A 17,199-nucleotide genomic window follows, 5' to 3' on the forward strand; every position below is an offset into this window, starting at 1 on the left:
AAGGACTAATTCACACCCAAGGCAACACTTCACAAACATAATTGGTCTCAACTCTTACCTTTCATATTTAAGGCACTCTCAGTACAATGCAGTAGATATACTCTAAGGCAGCCTCTAACTTACCTATGGACCCTCAGTGTGCAGCGTGGTGTTGGATGACATTTGAGCAAGTTGCATTCCCATATAGGAGCAGTGCTTTTTTTGGAGAGCACAAGTCTTTAGATGAAGCAGGAGAAAAACCTAAAAACCTGAGTTGCAGATCCTAATGATTAGGAGCTTCTGGATGTCTCAGTGCTGGAGTTCCTTCCAAATGAAAACCACTTTCTTCTCTGCAATAGGGAATTTAAAAGAAGTAACCAGCAGGTGAGGGGAAAAAAAACACTGTTGTAATGAAAGATGAAAGAGGCAGTCAACGCCAAAGCCAATGCAGAGAGAAATAAGGGAGATTTGGGGATGGGGAAAAGAGAGAAGGAAGAAAGCAAAATCTTCAGAGGTCTGAAAAAAAAGTTAGTAGCAGAAATAGTCTTTACGTTTATGCAGGTAAATCCTGTTCTTTTCCTCCATCAGCAATTTAATGCAACAAATTAGAGGAAATGGCTGATAACGTTTAAAAGTGCAGATACTTGATATCCCCAGTTCTTTTTCCTGGCTAGGCATAAAGCTGTCTTCCTCCTGAGACAATGAAGAGATGAACTGGTTTGAAGATGAGAAAATATTTAATGCTGACTTTCCATCTAAGCACCTTACCCACAACTAGGCCAGCCTGAGAGCCTCTAAAACCTGAGAGCTCCTTTTGGGACTCTGATTTCTCCCATTTGGGTGAGGGAGCGGAAATTCAAAAGTGTCCTTAGATGGTGCAGTGCATTAGTATGGGTGTGTGTGTGTGATGCTACAAGAATACTGTGGGTGCATGTGGAACCCCAAATCTTACCCTGAAAGCAGCCAGTCTTAAGAAAAAATCCTGTTACCCATTCAAAGCAGGGGCAATGTGAGAGTCTCCAGCTGGGTGATCTGATGTCTCCCTATGATGGTGTTTCCCAAATCTTTTAAACACACACCTCATTTCACTTTTTTTTTTTTTTCCTGATTCACCTGTTATGTGATCTTCTTAAGTGGTTACACCATGGCTAGACTTTCAAGATCAGATTCCACATAGCTTGACTATGCCCCTTAACATTACTAAATCAGGATAATTTCATTTTATTACTTGTTTTATAGATTTTTTCATTTTTGTAATGAAAGCTTAAAACTAATCTGTGGAAAGGGTGCTTTGCAGAAGAGAAAAACATAAGAAAAACTTTTCTTAGAAGTATGATGCAGTCATAAGTTTATGTGTATAAAACTGTAGAGGTCACCTCTCTAAGGGGCTGTTCTGTTCTTGTTTAGAAAACATCTTTTGAGGCAGCCAGCAGGTTTTCATTAAAAAAGAAGTATGATCGGGGAGATAAGCCCAAGTTAGTGGTGCTCAGGTGGGTGCCTGTTTGTTTAAACATCTTTTCATGTTATGGCTCCTTGGAGAGAAAAAGAGGTAATATTTAAGAAGAACAACTATTCGAGTGTAGTAGTGCCCAGTGTGAGGAAAAATCCTGTATGAAAACTTTAAATCTGACTTCTCTGTAGGAGTTCTTTTTTGAATGGCTGGATGTCATCATTCACCTGAGGAAAAGACACAGAAAAGAGAAGACAACCCAGACAGAGAGAGAGAGAGATAAATGAGAAATTAAAGAGGGAAACTGTGAAATTTTGTAGATGCAGGAGGAAAAAACCAGGAGAAAACCCAGGTATTTTAGATAGGAAAACAAAAAATGGAGGCAGAAAATGGGTAAAAGATGAGAAAAGGAAGATCAGCTTCCCAGGATGAGGAGGGAAGTGGCCAATATTTTTATGAGACCACTCCATCACCATCAAATATCTTGGAGATTGGGAGGTTCCTGGTGACTGGAAAAAGACAAGCGTCATACTCATCATCAAGAAGAGCAGGAAGGATGATGGATGATCCAGGGACAGACAGTTCAGTCAGACAACCTCCATCCCTGGGAAGGCTGATAAGCAAATCCCAGCACATGAATAATAAGGTGATTAGACCTTGGACTTACCAAAGCCTGACCATGTCTATGATTGCTGCCTGTGATGCAGTGACTGGCTTCTGTGGATGTAGTGTGGTTGATGCTGTTTCCTTAACTGTAGCAGAGCTTTCAACAAGGTCCTTCCAGCAAAACTGGTGAGATACGGACTCAATAAGCAGAATGTAGGTTGAATAGAAAATCATCTGGGCCACCGTGCTGGAAGGAGTAAGATGACCTGGTCCAAAATCGAGCTGGTAATAGTGGTAGCACAGTCCCTGCAGGAGGGCAGGGCTGCCACTCAGAGGGGCATGCTCAGGCTGGAGAAACGGGCCATCAGGAACCACATGAAGTTCAACAAAAGCAAACGAAGGTCCTGCACCTGGGCAGAGGTGACCCCATGCACCAGCATAGCCTGGGGCTGATGGGCTGGGAAGGAGCTCTGTAGGACAGGCCCTGGGGATCTGGTGAACAAACTGGCCATGAGCCAGCAGCGCATCCTTGCAGCAAAGGTGGCCAACAGACTCCTGGGCTGTGTTCGGAAGAGCCTTGCCAGTGGGTGTGATCCTTCCCCTCTATACAATGCCTGTGAGGCCACCTCTGGGTACCACGTCCAGTTTTGGTCTTCCCATTCCAGGAGAAACATAGCCATACCTAGCAAGTCTAATGCAGGGCCACCAAGATGGTCAGGGGGCTGGAGCCCCTGTGGCATGAGGGGTGGCTGAGAAAGCCACGTCTCTGCAGACTGGAGGAAAAAAGGCTCAGGGGTGACTTCAGTGCTGGTTGCAGCTACCTGGTTGGAGGATACGGAAAAGACAGAGCCAGGCTCTTGGAGGTGCATGGTGACAGGATGAGAGGCAATGGACAAGTTGTGATGTGGGAAGTTCTGCTTAGATGTAATGAAGAAAAATACCACCACGAGGGTGGTCAGATACTGGAGAAGGTTGCCCAGAGATGATGGAGACTCTCCATCCTTAGAGAAATTCAAAAGCCAGTTTGGCAACCTGATCTAGTTGAACTTGTTCTTCTAGCGGGTAGAAGAGAGGCATTTTGAAATGGAAGAGGCAGATGACAGGAAGACAAGAGGCAGAAAAAAGATGTGTGAAATGAAGGAACAACAGAACATAGAAAAGGAGAAGAGAGACAGAAAAAAAGAAACACACATACAAAACAAGCCTGGTAGAAAATGACAGAAGGTAGCACACATGCCAAAAAATGGACACACAAAATAGTGACTTTACAGAGCAAGGAAGCAGAAAGTTAGTTCCCTGGAAATGACTGACAGCAAGTGAAGGGTCTCTGTCACTTTGCAGACCTTCATAAAAGGAAAATGAGGGCAGAAAAGGCAGCTTAAAGCAAAACCTAGATTTGCAGATGCCAGAACGTGTCTCAGGATAAATAGAAAATAAATCTAAATTATCTGATCCTTTTCCTTTCTTTTGGAAACATAGGAACTTCTGTCAGCTGAAATGGCACCCCGAGGGCCACTGACACAAACAGCAAGCACCTGTGAAAGCACAATTAATGAAACTGGGTTTTCCCCTTTGGTCACATCATTCCCATTCCTTTCTTTTCCCATATGGTCCTTCTAACCCTGTCCTATCCTCTAAACATCCCTCACAGCACCCTTTGCTCCCTCCTCTTTCCTGCTATTCTTCTAGCCTTTCCTTCCTTCCTTTTTGGGCTAGAAACCACATCTGCTGGGGGTGGTTTGAGCTGGGCTGTACAGCTTATGTATCAGTAGCTAATGGCTAGCAGCAAAACGTAAGCCTTTCCCTCAGTGGTGGATCTCATTTGCATTGCAGAAGTACAATCATTATATCACCCAGTGACACAGCCACCAAAACCTACGACTTCATACCCTCTGTACCACCCTCCCCCAGTCAAATCTGGTTAAATGAGTAAACGAGTGGACAAATGATGACGGAGTAGCTGGTAAAGCAGCAGCAAATGTGGACAAACAAAAATGTTGTGCTTGGAAAAGCTTTGTTTCCTTTGGAAACCAGACTTAAACCCACTCTGCATTGAATGTGCTTCCTTCTCTCTAAGAAGTTCTCATGTAGGCAGGGTCTGGTGGACCATACAAGATTCCCAGTGCCCAGCGCCATGTTCTGCTGAGGACATCACGCTTTTTCCCAGCAAAGCCATAAGGCCCTCCAGATGTGTGCACAACACCTGATGCACAACCAAGCCACCCCATCCTGTTTGCAGGTCACACCTGTCCCCATTCACATCCCCCCCTACCAACATCAGGTTACACAGATGCCATCCAGTAGCTGGCACTCTTCTTTTGTACCTTAAAGGGAACAGTCTTGATTTCTTAGAAGGACCTAGGTTTCCATTCCACTGCCTGGCAGATTTTTGACCTCTGGGTTGCTGAGAGCCAAGCGTTGACCGTCATGCCCCAGAGTGTGTTGTATGCAGCTGAGTGCTGTTCTTGCTCAGATGAGAAGAGTTCTGGATAACTAGGGAGCAAAATACTATTGTAAAATATTTGGCCTCCACACGTGGTTAATAAATCATGTTTTATAGGGTGATTTTTACCGCATATTTGAAAAGCACCATGTATTTATAATAGCAGTGGTTCTGAGAAAGGTTAAGCGTCACTGCTAAAGAAAACATATTACAAACCTGATATTGCTGGAAGGGCAAGTGCTCTTTTGCAAGAAACTAAAAACAAACTAAGGTCTTGAAAAATGACAGGCAGGAGCAGGGCTTTCACAGCTTTGTCCCTAGATGGCACAAATAAATTTGAAGAGAAACAGAATTACTGTTTCAAATGTGGATGTACATAAGCAGACTGGGTTGGCCAGTCCTCAGACCATCACAGCAGTGGTAGCAGCTCTGTCTAAATATGCCTGAGCTGAGTCTTTAGCTAAATGACAAGATGCACTGCGTTGCCACTACTTAGGCAGGTTCCATTTTTGCGTGTCTCATTTACAGTTCCATTAGGATTAAAAAAATTGCAAACGAGTCTCCAAACAAGATGCCCAACCATCTCATTCACCCCTTTGCTACCCATGATAAAGTCAAACTTGACACTGTAAAGCAACGTAACAGTGCTTTAAAATCTAGGATGCAGAGGTATTTCACAACCCACAATACTTCTTGCTGCATGGATATTTAGCAATGTTTACATACCAGAGCTAACTGCAGCTCTGACAGAAATGTGTACAGCAACCTTGAGGGTACAACTACCGCATACTTCCAGAAGGCTTGGGAAACTATTTATGGAAAGTTGTTTTGTTTTAAAAAAAAAAGGTACTCTGTCTTCTTAAGAAAAGAGACCATCTGAAAGTATCTAAATCCAAAGGAACCATCAAGTAAGTTAGTTTATGGACAGTTGTTCACTGATGACATTTTCACGGTGACTGAAAGCATGAACCTGTCACAGAGAATCACTTATCAAAAGACTACAAAGGTGGGGTGATTCGTGGTTATTTTTACACTGAAGAAGCACAGAGCACTCATGCCAAACAGCATGTTCGCTGGCCTGAGAGAGCTGTACCTCTAGAAACAGAAAGGGGAGGAGGCAGTGGTTATTGCTGAGTTGATTGGAACAACTTCCTAAATCCCATACGTGGGAGGGTATTTCCCATGTCTGCAACACTCGGATGTGATGCTTTCCAGAACAAACATGTAACAGGGAGGTTTCCATCACTTTTCCCAGCAAAGTCAGCACCTAGGTATTCCAACAAAATGCCAAATCTGCTTTTCCAGTGCAGTTAGTTACACCCTTGGATCTCTCGGGAAGCAAGTGTATTGGAAACACACCAGCCCTATGACTGGAAAACACAGTTTTTTGGAATCTCTTATATGGGTAAGAAATAGTTGTGTCTTTTGTTTAGTCTTCCAGGGATTACTTCTGCAACGTTTAACGTGGCAGCCCATAACTTCAGAGCTCATCATCTGACAGATGATGTGCTTGGAGAGAAACTAACCTGAAAGCTTTGGATAGCACTTGGGCATTTTTCATCCGTGTATCATCCAATGGACACCACTGCAGCACAAAATCTTTTATATCCCTTTTTATGCAGATGTTTCCAAAGGATTCAACTTTTTGAAACCATAAACAGGCACTGCAGAATACCAGCATTTGAGGGGCCCTCTGCAGTGGTGTCACATTGCATACTTATCCAGGACAAAAAAAGTCAAAGAATTTGTTACCACTGCTTATGACTATCCATATTATATTCTTGTTAGTAGACATCCTACTGGCACCAGTTCACTGCAGTAATTTCAGATCAGAACCAAGATATTTAATTTTTATTTTGGCAAGATGATGATTGAACTCTGTCCCCACAAACATCTGCAGAATTAAAAAAAACAACCAACCAACCAACCACCTCAGACCAGCAAGTATTGTGATAGCGAAGATCATGAAGATAGTGAAGATCCTAAGCAATCTTGTAGCCTGCATGGGATATTTCTCCTTAGTATATGATATTGTCTGTGATCTATGAGGACAGGGCTGTTGTGCTTTGAAAAACTGCAGTTTGGGAAGAACAAGAGGTAGAGACTACTAAGCAAGTGCTGTATTAAAATAGCCCCATAAAACATTGCCAAAGGTATTGTAGGTTATGTCTTCAAAACAGTTTTCAACAGTGGGGTGAATCTGCTATGCGGAAGATTTCAAGAAGTCTGAAGAAATGCATCTTACCACAATACACAGAATACTTGTAAGCCTCTCAGAAGAAAAGCTGTGAAACATCTAGTGTGCCAGAGACGAAAACCTTAGAAGAAGCTAGAAAGAAAGACAAAGAGCTCTCCTGAGGGTGAAAGAGATGGTTAAAGATGGCTTTTCTCACTGTCTGTCTAAAGAGTATACTAAACTGAAAGCAGATCTGTTCCTAATAACTTCCACACAGACCAGGAGAGAGAGAAAAAACTATGCATTGAGGTGCCAGTAATCAGAAAGACAGCAAAATTTAACCTCAGTCCAGTATACCTCCCATTATTTCACCAGCTGTTTTAAGAGAATACTTTTTATTACTCGTGCTTTTTATGAGGGTCTTTTTTTTTAGCAGCCTTGTCAAAAGCATGTTTTCTTTTAAGGTGCCGAAGGCTGTTTTTGAAATGGCTGCTACTAAATTGTCTAAGGCAGAACAGAATATAGCTTTCTTCTGTCAGGGGGTGAGCAGCTTTAAGAAGGTCATATTTCTCTTAATGCAGCTGGACAGCATTCTTTGAGCAGGAGCAGACTTCAAAAAGTGTTTGTTGCTATATCATCTTATTTTATACTCAGAGCTTGCTTTTCAGAAAATATAAACTTGTAGGCAATACAGAAGGAAAAGTGCAAAACTCTGGGGTGTAAAAGCATTTAGCACCAATAGTGGATATTTGCAAGGATTCCTGTTAGCATCCTCAAAATCTTCTAGAAGGAATAGAATGACGCAGGTTGTATTCCCATGAATAGTGACTCTCCTAGTCAAGGGAACAGGTATGATACAGACTGCAGAGGTGGACACGTCTAGTAAAGACTGAGGTATGTTTCCAATCAAGGTTACTAATGAGTTGCATAGTGAGATCTCAAGATCTAAGGAAAGCAGCTAGCAAAAGAATTCGTCATGATCTCCCACATCAGCTGGGTTAGAAGCTTTATTCTTTGGCCAGATTTTCCTCTCCGAGGGGAAGCAGCATGGCTTCCAACAGCAAATTCGTTTTCTTGTCCTTGATCTGTTCACTACATGGGACAATGCACAGCTGCTAGAAGAGATGTGGTTTTAATTTTTACCCTCCGGATGGAGGCCAGTTCCTAGCAGCAGACCCCAGGGGTTCACAGTGGGAGCAATAGTTTTTAACATCTCCATTACTGACCTGGACGAGGAGGCAGAGTGCACCCTCAGATGATCCAAAGCCAAGAGGAGTGGTTGCTTTGCCAGAGGATCACGCTGCTATCTAGGGGGACCTCAAAAGGCTGGAGAAATGGGCTGGCAGGAACCTCGTGAAGTTCAACAAGGGGAAATTCAGCATCTTGCACCTGGGGAGGAACAACTCCATGCATTGATACAACCTGGAGAAGAGAAGACTCAGCGGCATCTTATTCATGTGGATAAATAATTGATAGGAGGCAGTAAAGAAGACAGAGCCAGGCAATTCTCAGTGGTGCCTGCTGGAAGGATGAGAAGCAACGGGCACTAACTGAAACACAGGAAATCCCAATTAAACATAAGAAAAAGCATTTTTACCATGAGAATGGTCAGACACTGGAACAGGCTGCCCAGAGTTGGGGAGTCTCCATCCTTGGAGATATTCAAAACCTGACTAGATGCCAGCCCTTGGCAACCTGCTCGAGGTGACCCTGCTCTGGGTAGAGGTTGGACTGGAGACCTCCAGAGGTGCCTTCACACAGGTGTGTTTCACATTCTGCAGTTCTGGGGTGATAACGGTCAGCCAGATGCACCAGGCTCACTCTCAAGGCATTTTCCAAGGCAGTCATAGACACAGGTCTTTTTAGAGCATTCCTGTGACAGATGCTAGCTCAGGGCTGAAACCAAGGTTAGCCCCAGAACAGCAGGGAAACCTCGGGTAGGTCTTTGATGCACCTGTTTTTGCTCATCTTAATTTTACCTTCAACGTAAGTCAGAGCTGGAAGTTTTGCTGAATTCTAGGGTAGGATGTCTCTGAAACACAAAAGAACTCGGAGTGCTTTATGATTTTATTTTGTCGGCCAGTAGAGGGAGGAAAGAGAGAGAAAATGGAAAGAGTCATTCTTGATTCTCCAAGACTGAATAGCAAATCTCTTTCATATTGTCACCTGGACTTCACAGCCCCGAGGCCAAACTTTGCTCTGTCAGACCTACTGTAATGGATAAAACCACATGAGATTTAGTTATTATTTTAGATACTGTAACCACACTGAACATCCTGCTATGTGGCTAATATAAAGGACTGAATTTGGCTGTGATCTGCCCTGACAGCTGACATACCACTGTGGACAGGTGGACTCAGCACAGCTTTCCATACACCTAGAATTGCATTCGATGCATTTAAAGTCTGCATCTCATTTAAACTTCTTTCCCCTAGCAGGACTGTAAAGTGATCAAATGAGACTGCTCCAGCCGGTCACAAGGCTGTTCTGTAATACAAAGCAAGGAGAAAGCGCTCCTAGATGTTTACTTCCAGCAGCTACCTCTGGACTGCATCCTGCACTGAAAGGGGACAGGAGAGAAGATCAGCCCCCCACCCCAATCCACATATTGCTTTTCAACATTTCATTGCTGAGGGAAAGAGTACTGTTCTTTTCCCTTCTGATACCCTATCACTAGGGAAAGTAAGGACTTGCTGAGTGTTCTGCTCATGTCTAATACTGAAACAAGTCAACCTCACAAAATTTAAGGTTCAGAACCTGCCCCATCATGATGCTACCGCTTCTATCAGAGTTGTATTTATATGCTGCTTTTCTATATAGCAGCAGATAACGAACTATTAATTTGATGCTGAAGGTTATGGATGAAGAAATATAGGAAAATAAGTTATAGTTTAATCTAAAATTTGATCATCCTTGTCCGTGTCCAAATTCCAATACAGTTATCCACTTGGCTCTGGCCTGAATAAGCCCCAAAGCGAACAGGATCCAGGCTGCACTGTTGCACCAATGCTGTTCCGTCATTAAACTGTATGAGCTGCTCCAGACATCTTCATTAGTCTCTCTTTTTCTCCAGAACTCCATGTTGGCAGTTTTAATAGAGTTCTGCACTCAAAATAGTATTTCCAGGAGTGCATAAGTGATGTCAAGTCCCAAGTGAAATTTTCAGAGCTGAATGTATGGCACGTAAAAGCCAGTCAATCAATCCTCAGTGACACAGATTCTTCTGCATATAATTGCCTCATAAACAGCCCTTTGGAAAAATTTTTGCTCAGGCTTGAGCCTGGCTTTTGATTGAGATGTCTGTGAAACTTCTGAGATCTGTTACTTGCTATGCACACTCAATTACTCTACATAACCTTTTCTAGAGTGTGAAAAATGCATACCCTTTGGAAGGCTTTCAATAGAACAATGGGACAGAAAAGCATGATGGAGATTTTCTCTCCTTGTTTTGTTATTTTAAGGTGTCAATTACCTCCCAGCTGAATTTGACAGCAAATGAAGAAACATGTTTATACAGTTTAAAAACTGCAATACGATCAAGGCTAGAGCATATTCTCAAAGATTAATACAAACCTTAAATGAATACAGGGACATGTCCATGTGGTGGCAGCAGAGGAGGAGAGTGAGGAAGTACCTACAGGAAGCCTGAAGATAAACATCAGTGACATGAGCTAGAACATTTCTCAGTGTAATTTCTCAGTACACTGAAGTGCATGCATTTTTAAAATCAGGACTGTGACCGAATGCACCGAGCAGCTGCGACCACCCAAATCCAGCAGGAAGAGCAAAGTGTACACACCATTGCAATGACAAGCACGTTGTCACCTGGCACTGTTTGGGAGCGAAGCTGCTCTAAAGAGGGACAGCAGACATCTAACCATGCAGCACGCTGTGCCACAGACCGTAAAGACACATTTTTCCTTCCCGTGCTGCAGATTCTCTCAACACCCAGCAGCACCTAGAAGCAAGGAGCAGACTTCATCAGCTGGAAACAGCAGCAAGAGCAGGTAGAGGGCAGCAAGAACTGGCAGGGCTTCCCTCTGTACCGCAGAGGTACAGACACATTGCAGTGTGCAGCCTGTCATGTACATTAGCAACGTGACATCCACCCGTAAGGAGCCTTTCGCTATTGCTTGTAACTCTGGGAAATAAAAGCCTCAGCTTTAAGGAAACCTGCAGCTCACTTGCCTTTAGTCAAAGCAGGATGGAAGAGCTGAGGGGGAAAAAAGAAAAAATAAAGGGCTTTTGTGCAGCCTTGTGTGGCAACCACAGGACAAGGGTGGTCTGCACTGAACCTAAACTGTACAGCATCCTTCACACAACAAGCAGCCCAGCAGCTATTCCCCAGCTCCTTGCTATGTGCACGCACACACTCATCTTCTCTCTCCCATGAAGACTATTTCTGTTGTCACAGGCCAGGAGAAAAGAAAAATGAGCTTAATAAAACAGAAGCAGACAAGAAAATCCCTCAAGCAGCTAAATCAGTTTTCTACTCCGAGAAATACCTGGTATAACTGAGCCTGTTGCATTTGTTAAGACATTAGCTCTTGCAAGCCAGGTGGGTGCATCCTCTCTTCTGCCCCACCACTCTGAAAGGCTCCAACAGCTGAACAAGGCACCAGCAGCCCCTAGACCCCTGAACAGTACTGGACGGCACTGGTATCTCCAGCCTGGTCACCCCTGAGTAGATCTCCCAGGGACCTACAAGGGAGGTGTAGGCTACAGCACATGCTTTTGCTAAACTTAGTGGCTTGGCTTTGGTGGAAAAATACATACTGAGCTAGAGAAAGGAGTGGTAAAGTGCTCCTCTGGCTTTTCACAGGAACAGTGTTTCCCTGAGAGACTGCTGGGAGAGGAGAGGGACAAATATTAGAGGAATTCAACACAAATTAAAACCCTTCAATGGGGGCAATTTCCTGAATAGCTCCATCCCAACTGGCTTCATTACCAGATATCCCAGGCAGAGCTGCGCTCACAGCAGCATAAGCTCCTTTTCCACCTCGTGCAATGCCAACAGTAGACCGCCAACAAAGGAAAGGTCCTGGCACCAGTTTCCTGACCACTTCCAGTTCCTCAGGAAGCAGTGTTTGTGAGTGGTGCCATCACATACAACGGGGAATGTGTCCACAGGACACATGACAGCAGAAACCTAGTTCTCCCATAAGGATTGGGGCCAAGCACTGACATTGGCGTTTAGGGTAGCTCTGTATCACAAAGATCTGAAACACAGTTTGAGCACAATCCACAGTTGCCATTAAGTAGGATTCCCCTCCACGATCAGGGCAAGAAAGGAGGAAACAGCAGTGGTTAGGGACCCTAGGACACCTACCATTGACTGTCTTCTCTGATGACCAACTGTAAGTCTACAGGACCTAGTTCTGCTCTCCAACCTACTGAGGGGGCTTAAAGACCTCTCACTCCCAAATAGAACTTCTGTGCCCTCCCCTTCTGGAACCTACTTTTTTGCTTGCAAATGTGAACATGGAGACCATAATGATTTTAGAGCATGGTATGCTCCTGCTGTCAGGCTTACACATGAGTCCCCATTCTCTGCCTACAGCACACACTCTTCGTGCCTTTTCTTTGGGATTATTCACCATACCTTGTGGTGTTCCTCTCTAAGTACTAAATCTCATATACAAATGCAAGTTAAATATAGTTTTGGGTTCGTGCTGGAAACATATATCTGAAAGCAGTGGAAAGCAGCACATCACTTGCCAAGAGCCTGACACTACAATTTGCCATAGTGAGCAGACACGTAGATTTCCAGAAGGAAATTCACTTCCCCTGAACAACAGTGGGGGTGATATAGGTTGATAACATTTCTGAGATGTCTTAGACAAGGGAGAGAAAGGACCTGGAGCTTCAGACCATGCTTTGGAACCACATGAGAGAAGGACAACAAGGCTGGACATAGCTTAGTACAGGACAAGTCAAGTAATAACCATATCACTAAGTGTTGTCAATTTTAAAAGATATTTTGAACAGAAGAGAAGCCAGTTCCTCCCGGTTCTGCTAAAGCCCCGGGTGATTTCCACCTTATATAATCACCTTTTTCAATAGAGTGGATAGAAGTTAGTATTTACTGAGCCAGAGACCACTATTCTCTCAAAAAATCACATACTGAAACTATTTATGCTACCCTTGATATGCATGAATTTCAGGACCTGCTAGTCAGCAATAGATTTTTGCTGCTTTTTTAACAGAAATATGGCATTTAATAGGTCCATTCAGGACTAGCATCCAAGCAACTGTGAGTTCTGGAGCAGGCAGGCCCAGCTAATTTCAAAATGGATTGCTCTGTGAAGGAAGGATATCACTTCCCAGATCACAGAAATGGTTTACTGGCCCAAGTCTTATATAAAATAGTCTCTTGGTGAAGAACTAAAACAGTTTTAAAAGGGTCAGAGAAACCATTAGGCAATAAAAATTCACAGAGCAATTTCGCTGGAGAAAAAGCATAAATAAAAAGGGCATCGTTTCTCTCCCAGACTTTCTCACAAGTCAGCTGCATTCAAAGAGATGTGCCACAGCTAGAGCTGAGCTACAGGCAATTAAGTAGTGTTGGCTGTCTTGTGTCAAACTTTCAGCCTGTACTCATGCACTTTAATCAGAAAAGCAGCAATTATATAAACATCACTAAACAAAGGGAGAATAGAGAGTACAGCAAACATAGATCAAATCCTGTGCGTATCTTGAGAAGAAAAATAGCAACTGATCCTTATTTGTGTGTGGGTGCATTCATTCTGTATCCAAAGCAAACACACACACACAAACAACTGACTCTTGCAAGGAAATGTAGACACTAAAACGCAGCTTTCAGCTAGTTCAGGCTATCTTGCTTCAAGGATATACTGATCTGCTTTTGAATTTGTCAGTTTTAATGTCAAATGTTACGGATTCTTCTTGGAGGCCTTTCAGCCCATATTACAAACGCAACAGGCTACTTAGAGCATTAAAAGGAAGAAATGAGCCCCAACATTAAGCCTGAGCTATTCTGGGAAAAAAGTAATGTAAATGTTGATTTTTGTTTGTATTTTTTTTCCTTAAAAAAATACCAACCAAAACTTCATGCCACTCATCTTAATCCAGCACTTGCTAAAATTAAAAAAACCCTTGCTTGTAAAATCAACAGCTTGTTTCTTGCTAAACGACTTTTAAGCAAAAAGGAAAAAAATCCAGAGTGAGAACAGCAAACCAGGATAACATCTCCATTGCAATTAAGCAGAACATGCCTCTTTGATAGGACAATCAACTTCGTGCAGTAACTGCTAATAGAATGACATTTCTAGCAGTGTGAGGATGTGCTGTGTTCCTGGCTACTTGAGAAATTTTAATGAGAAGGCTCTTTGGGATTTCATAGTCCCATTTCTTCTGTCATAAAAAACTTGCACACAGCATTCAAGCACATCCAGCTAGTTCAAGGTAGGAACCCTCCCTCTCCCTCCAGACCTTCACATCCAAACCCCGGAGCACATAGAATGAGAAAGCCAGGTTATCTTGAACTGCAGCTTGGGCTGGTGGAAGAGTTGGTAGTCAGAAGAACTTCCTCCTGTGTTGGCATTATAGTCAAATAGCATAGGAGAGTTACAACTGGTGCAGTATACACTTATTGTGCCCTCTTTAAGCAGAAAAACATCAGTGCTGTGGGATTTGTGCACAAGATGTTTCTGAAGGGATGAATCCAAAGTAATATTTGCAGTGTGGTAAAGCCGCTGCCCTGAAGAGCAGAGCTATTTCCCCAAAAAGCAACGCTGGGTAGGCTAATTTATGATTTACTCTTGCTTCAAACAAGTCTAGAACTAAAGAAAAGAGCTCATTAGGGTCCATGCTTTTGGGAATTACTTATCACACTCTTATTATGCAACTCTGCTTTCCCCCACCGTGTATGCCACCTCCTTCAGTATCCCAGTGCCTCTTTCTTCAAAAGGTACAAATAATTCTTGGTTCTGCTGTTCCCTTTCTCCGCGGGGGTATATTTATAATGAGCCAGACTTGCTTGTAAAAAGATGGAGAGGGAAAACTCCTCTGTACAAAGTGCTGCACCTCACCCTGGATCAGGGCGCTCTTTTACCAAATGTCTCTGCATCAAACAGATGTTCCCAAAGGAGACCATGCAGCAGATATCCAGGGACAACATAAACAGCAGATCCATGCACTGGAAGTCCAAATTATTTACATGGTGACACCTTCCTTACCAGGTCAATAGTTATGCCCCTTAGCACTTGGCTGCCCGTTTCTAGGTCAGTAAAGAGAAAATAATCAGATGAATATTAATTGCTGTCCTTCAGCTTTACCAGAAGCTCTCCTGATACTCTTCTCCCAGGGAAATTTAAGGTATAAGACTGCCAGTGTGCAGCTCTGCCAGTCTCCCAAGGCATGGGCAGGACCATGCCAGGGATGAGGCTGTCACTTCACTGGACAGTACATCCTCTTTCCAGATACAAGTAGTTACTGGCATGTCAGGAGACCTAGGAACAGGTTTTCTTCTCCCAGGCTCCCTACTACCAAGGGCAGGCATGATGACCCATCCTACCCCCACATCTTTGAAGGTGGTTTCAGTGAATATATTATTCACCTAATACTGTGCCCATTTTCACAATAGGAAGCCTCCCTGGTCTGGGATACAGCACTGAATTACAAACCCTAAGCTGCTGTATTTGCACAGCTGAAGACACTCCAGGGAAATCACATCTTTGAGCTAAAACCCCAACACATTTGCTGTCACAATGGCAGAGCAGTTTTTTAAAGTTAGTTATAACACGACAAGTCAGTCATCAGCAACAGCACCCTGACAAAACACTGCAATTTGCAGTGCTGCTAGTTCAGGGGAACTATTATTTTTTTAAAGATTGACTGATGTTTTCTGAATTGTGCTAGAATATGAGGTTTTCTTTCCACAAACAGCATGGGGTAGGAATAGGAGAGAGATGCATTTCTTTTAAGCAACACAGAGACTAGTGTTTGGTAAGTCAAAAGATCATGTGTGTAACTTTGGATTTATTAAACTATTGCACCTGAATGACCTGGTGTAAGGGCAGGCTGTGGTTCTTCAGCCATTTTGGCAGCAGATGGTTGCTGAGTTCACTTGGCTAGACAATAGCCATCAAGTTGTTTCATCACAAACATGCCTATGTTTGTATTTCCATATTTAAGTGGACTGCAATATACAGCACAGAGGTGGAAAAGAGCCTGGTATCCTCTGTTTAAAGGATAGACCCATATGTAGTGCACAACAGTGCTGAAAGGAGAGGTGGAGGATGCAGGCAGAGATTTCCTGGCTTGTAATTCATTGATATATGCTGATAGGGCTGAGCGTTAAAACCCTTCTTCACAAATACACTTCACTTCCAAGTCTGGGTTTTAGCTATCAGCTAAAGAAAACTTTAGGTAAGTCAGACACCACCTTTTCCTCCTCCAAGAGAGCATATTTAAACCCTTCCATTTCAAACAGAAAAACAAGCTTTTGGCAAATAGAATCCTGTCAGCATGGCCTTCCTAGTATGAAAGACAAGGCTGAAAGCTTGGCATAGATAAATCTCTCCAAAACCTGAAGGTATACTTACAATGGATGAGCCATCACACCAAATTCCAGATCACTTTCTTTTCAGCAAAGTAACACTGCAGCTGAAGTAGTTCGTCTTAGTTACCCATGCTGCTGTAGCAGCTACCTCCCTCTGGTAAATCAGGTTATTGGAGAGTAACAGGGGTACCAATTTTATTTTGACAGTTGAGTACCAGCTGTGTAAAGGACTTGACACTAAATGTGCACCCAAACACTGAAGGATAGTATTTCCTAAGCATCTTTCAGGAACTGAATTTATATCAGTGCTACAGCACCACAAACTTTGCTGCAATAAAAAGAGGATTTCTGAAACAGACTGCTCAAGTCTGAGCTTCCAAAGATGAAGGGTTTGGAGGAAGGTGACCAAATTACAAACATCTACCCAGTCTACATCACCTCTTTACTGAGGAAAGATACACAAAAACCTGAAAAGCTCCTGTTAATCAGATGTTTTGGTTTGTGACTGATGAAATGCAGCATCTGCAGGCAGAAACCCTGGTGTAGACCATTGGTGACTCTGGGTGGCACTTGTCACTGCCTCAGCTTGCAACACCTGACAAACACACTGATCAGCAGCCACTCAGAGTTCCCTGAAAGAAGGAAAACAGGAAGGGGAGAAAAGGAGAAAGCAAGTTCTCACCTGTTAGCAGTGCCAAAAGCATTCACATGCAGCAGGCTAGGGGAGGGCATGGCTTTGGGTCCTGGTTGCCTGCAGCATGGCACTCTCACCCAGTCAGTTACATACTATGCAAAAAGCTGCCCCTGCAGCTCTCCCACAGATGTTGGTCTCTTCAATATTTTGTCCCCAGTAGCTCATACAGGCCTTGTGGGAAAGGAGAGAGATCTCTGCTTGTTGGAGCCTGGCAGCCAGTTCTTCCTCGGGGAAACGCAACAGCATTGGGGAAGCTGCAGAGGCAGGAGTCACAGCCCTGTAACTGCTCCTGGCAGCCATTCAATGCGCTCTGGGGGCAGACCCCAGC

At 43.5% G+C, this 17,199-nt stretch overlaps 1 protein-coding gene across 4 annotated transcripts in view; it reads right to left on the reverse strand.

The window, feature by feature from the left end:
• The window catches only part of LOC308066357 (uncharacterized protein), a 60,457-nt gene that overhangs the window by 23,950 nt on the left and 19,308 nt on the right, over positions 1 to 17,199 (reverse strand). For 3 of the 4 annotated variants that reach the window (XM_080393536.1, XM_080393537.1, XM_080393535.1), the window contains 2 exons: positions 7,881 to 10,299; positions 124 to 6,372 (listed from right to left, as the gene is read on the reverse strand). The gene's annotated coding sequence lies outside the window, so the exon portion shown is untranslated. Of the gene's footprint in view, positions 1 to 123; positions 6,373 to 7,880; positions 10,300 to 10,453; positions 16,944 to 17,199 lie in introns of those variants that run through there. The other variant, XM_080393538.1, reaches the window with a different exon arrangement.

The sequence above is a fragment of the Falco punctatus genome (assembly GCF_963210335.1).
Source record: "Falco punctatus genome assembly, chromosome: 6".
NCBI classification, from domain to species: domain Eukaryota; kingdom Metazoa; phylum Chordata; class Aves; order Falconiformes; family Falconidae; genus Falco; species Falco punctatus.